This window comes from Ascaphus truei, chromosome 5 (assembly GCF_040206685.1).
Source record: "Ascaphus truei isolate aAscTru1 chromosome 5, aAscTru1.hap1, whole genome shotgun sequence".
NCBI classification, from domain to species: domain Eukaryota; kingdom Metazoa; phylum Chordata; class Amphibia; order Anura; family Ascaphidae; genus Ascaphus; species Ascaphus truei.
Window position 1 is genome coordinate 11,177,447 of NC_134487.1, and position 4,585 is coordinate 11,182,031.

The 4,585-nt window shown below is 39.7% G+C and overlaps 1 long non-coding RNA gene across 1 annotated transcript; it reads left to right on the plus strand.

Annotated features, from left to right (window-relative positions):
• Positions 1-1,210: 1,210 nt before the first annotated feature.
• On the plus strand, positions 1,211-4,184 carry LOC142494351 (uncharacterized). Its single transcript, XR_012801388.1, has 4 exons — positions 1,211-1,343; positions 2,357-2,379; positions 3,552-3,671; positions 3,868-4,184. It is a non-coding gene; the product is annotated as an uncharacterized LOC142494351 (long non-coding RNA).
• The last annotated feature ends 401 nt before the right edge of the window (positions 4,185-4,585 follow it).

Sequence of the window (4,585 nt, forward strand, 5' to 3'; positions counted from 1 at the left end):
GTATCACTTTTTTAATTGTTTGTTAATAAGCGCTGCAAGCAATATAAAATTAGTTCCATATGTAGTATAGTAGTCGGTGGCTCCTCCTCACAATCATCTCATATAAAGGTAGACTCTTCTGAAATCATACATTGATCCGATTGTATCTTCCCCGACATCTCTGAAATACAGCAAACACATGATGGTCAAATATGGCACCTTACTAAATATGTATCCGTGACAACGCGTTACACAGCTCTATATGATTGTGTACATACACACGTCACTCATTTATATGTTACAACTACAAGTGTACATCAGTATGTAATTTTTATTATCATTTGTAGCAGCCATAACTATGTATATGAAGTGAACGTTGCCTGTATACTGAAAAATGTGCGCGCACATCTTAGTGTGCGCACGCACTTCACGCTTGGCTCCACTAACTGTTAGCGCATGCGCAAAACAAAGCGAACGTTGTGCGTTCAATACATGTAGAAAATACCAGTAAACATCACATCTTTATTTCAAATACAATGAAGATGAAACTAAAATCATTCTAAACGAGTACATCTGTATTCTTTTAAACCAGACGTGTTTGGACAGAAAGGACGGCCGATAACACAATGCGCAAATGCAATACGTGTGACGTCATGTTAAGCCAGCGTGAAACGCACGCTAACACTCCTCCCACTCAATTAACATTCGGCTAACGCCCAGGGTACGCCTACAAACACTGAGCCGCACGCATCACACACTGCAGTTACCGTTACTATAACAAAACATGACAGCCAATAGGCTTTGAGGCGCGCACGTCGCTTGGGGGCGGGACTTACATCCGTAATCCTTTTTAAGGACGCCTTGGCCCATGACAAGGGTCCCACGTCATACGTGGTGGACCCGGTTTTCAATGTTGTAGATGTTGCATGATAACAAAACAGGTATGTGTTAGAGTTATGGAAAAATGTTGCTAATATGTTTAAAGGGATAGGAAAGTACGTATATGTATACCGTCAGCAATGTGTACTACTCTTTCAGGTTCTACTATATTGTATTAGGAAACAATTTGTTTGTGATCGCTACATGTTATGCAGTCTGCAATGTTACGCTGTATCCACGCATTGAAAGTGAAAATGGTGGTTACAAAAAAAAAAAAAATTTAAACGCAGAGTCAACGCATAACGATTGTTATATTTACCATTCTTCTAGAATTAACTCTTCGCCTGGCTGCAACTGGTCGCTCCAGAAATGCAAGGCATTTTCATCCACGCTTGACCCAACCGCTGAATCCAGTATGACACATATCTCCTCCAGGAAGCGCTCATAGGAATCGCCACTGCTTTCTTCAAATAATTGGTCGGGAGGTAGGTTCATTTCTTCGGGTTCCCATTCCAATGCATTTTCAGCTGAAAGGCTTGGTACATAATCATAGTACTTTTGTTCTTGTACAATGTGGGTTTCAGGAATGGAGGCTGCAGATATTGCAGCACGTATCGATTCAAACGGATCAGTAGTAGCGGATACATTGCTATTGCCATTAGGAATAAATATGCCTTTCACGACAATATAAGTGCCGTCTTTCAGGAGAAATTGTTTTTCCTGGGCAATCTTCCAGAAACCATAGGTGTGTTGTAGCTTATCCTGGTCACGTTCAAAAAAGTCATTACTTGATAAAGTGAATCTTATTGAGGAATTAAAATTCCGTGCATGCTTACGGTCTTGGTAATAAGGATATTTTGCTCGAATGAAATCATCGATTTGGCGTGTGCTTGCTTTCTGTCCGCGACTGTTCAAGATGGCTTCACAGATCATGTACTTATACCCTAAAAGGGGATTAATATTGGTAACGAATTCATCAGCCATGTCTGAGTAGCACAAAAGCTGTGTGCAGGTCTGTGTTATTTGCTCATCAAAATGAATGTGCTGAATGGCTAACAAACTCCTGTTTTTCCTTGTCAAGGTCATCAAAACTAACTACTTTGACTCCTTATTTCAAACGCCAATTGGCTTTGTAAATCTAATTGGGTTAACAGTTGTGGTTAGTGATATGGGACTGTGGGAGAAACATTTCTCCTTCTTTTATCTCGTTTCTGAAAAACATCCCTAGACTTTGAATTCGTTCACATAGTGTTTTTTTGAAAACTAACAAAGACCACTGTGTGAAAATAGTTCTTAGCCAGGCATATCAGTAAAAACACACACCTGCAAAAAGAAATGTTTTTTCCCCGCTTACATTTCTGTGTGTATGTGAAAGTCTGGTTAACTCCCTGTCTGCATGAGTTTAAATACGTGTGTATATATATATATATAAATATATCTCTCTTATAAAAATATATATATATTTATATATTATATTTTATTTTTTTTAATATTGCAGGAGTACACACAACATTGATGGCAGTAAGTATACCTTGTATGAAACCTATTTAAATGGTGAGAAACATGATTGAATGAAGTAATAAACATTTGTTTAAGCACAATACTGTTAGAGTCTCATACTTAGGATATTTCTCAAACATTATGCCTGTATTATTAAAATAGTGTGCTTTCACAAGGAAGCATGAAGTGTATTAGTTTGTAAAATACATGTATACCAGTTTATATAGTACTATATATATATATATATATATATATACACATACACACACACACACACACACACACACACACACACACACACACACACACACACACACACACACACACACACACACACACACACACACACACACACACACACACACACACACACACACTTAGTGTGTGTGTGTGTGTATATATATTATTATACATTCTGAGATGTCATTGAAACAAGAACACACAAATGATTAAAGGACAAAATTAGAATGCCCAAGCAAGGCAAAGGTAAGTAATAATTTACACATAATCCTGCTGTACACGTACAAGAAAGATGTTTGCAGTTACTTAGGTGTTTTTATAATTGCATGTGACTAATATGCATATGCAATTCTTACATCAATTAACACACCCAAATGCAATGTTTTGCTGCAAAGTCAATGGCAGCTTCTCTAAACTTTGCAACTGGTTCCAGGTGGACCATTACTGAACAGACGATTAATACATAAATATTTATAACACTATTCATTAATTGAGTGTTAACATTTCCAAAACTTCACGTGTACAAGAACATAGTTGAAAGTTTGGCAACAACACAGTCTTCAGCATACATACAATATTAATTAGATAATGTGAAGTCAACAAAACAAGGGCAGAGACATATTGAGTGAATTATAACATTTATTTTTTTTGTTCCTTTTGTGAGCGAGTAACAGGCCTGCTTGTTGTCTCTTGCATTTTTTTTTTTCGTTTGCCACCAACTTTCGCCACAACAGAGCCACTTTGAGTGGCCTCTGGCACTTCACGGGCAGGGCTTATGGGCAGTGACTCACCTACAGAGCTTTTGGGCAGTGACTGTTCACCAACAGGGCTTGTGGGCAGTGACACATGTGAGCAAGTTGGTACACCGTGCACAACACATGGTTGGTCCATTTCATCTTTCCTGGTCAGTACTAACTGCTTGTGCTGTTGTGTTTTTGTGGCCTCCTTTGTAGGTGTCAGCTGGTGATGTAGTACAGATGGCAGCGGTAGGATGTCGTCAGGAACCTGCACACCAATGTGTGCTACTTGACCGGTAACATTGGGACCTGGTGACTGAAGATCAGATGAATGTGGTGAGAAGTGGCCAGCATGTAATGATCCAGCCTGTGAGGTGTTGAATTGGGGTACATTAGTCATTCTCCAGTAATTAGCTTGGGTTTGCTGAACAACTAATGCTTCGAATGAGGTGTTGATTTTTTGCAACTGTTTAGGCACTTCAATGAAGACTCTGTGGAGATGTGCCAATTGTGATACTGTTTCTTCCTGCAGTCCAATCATCCTTTCCAGCACTGTCATCATGTCTGAATGGCGACGATTTTCTGCGTCCACTATTTTTCCCTCTGAAGCTACAATTGCATCGTATGTGGAAGTTGATGGACGATTTGGCGGTACAAAAGTTTCTATTGGCACCTCTTCATGGTCACTTGATTGTATTTCAGTCTCTTCTGCGGCGTCATCCTCATCATCCTCATCATCCTCATCACCATGATGTTCTAAAAAGAAATGTACACATTATTAAATGGCATGTTAATGTATGCTGTGTTACTATGTAATTGTACTGTGTCCTAAGTAACACCTAACATGTTAGCATACACTGGCGACACACTTTATTCGAGCTCGGCTAGTCCCACGAATTCGGGTATACCCGGGTGTATTGAGGTTTGTGACTGTTTTCTGCCCGAGTGCATTGAGGTATTTTCCAGGCAGGGATTGAAGCATTTTATTCCCTCTGGCTGCAATACTGCACAGTATATATATATATACTGCATTACAATTCATGAATTTATGCCATCTGGTAGACACGCGAAGCATTGCAGCCTATTAAATCCTAATCATTATCATTTAACAGATCAGCCGCCCATCAGCCAGGCATGAACCCAGGCTGGGAAGGCAAACACAACGGGGCTTGTAAGAGGTGAGGAGCGGCGCATTCCAGGTATCTGCCAGGTACATACTGGGTATTTGCTCGAATAAAGTGTGTCGGTGC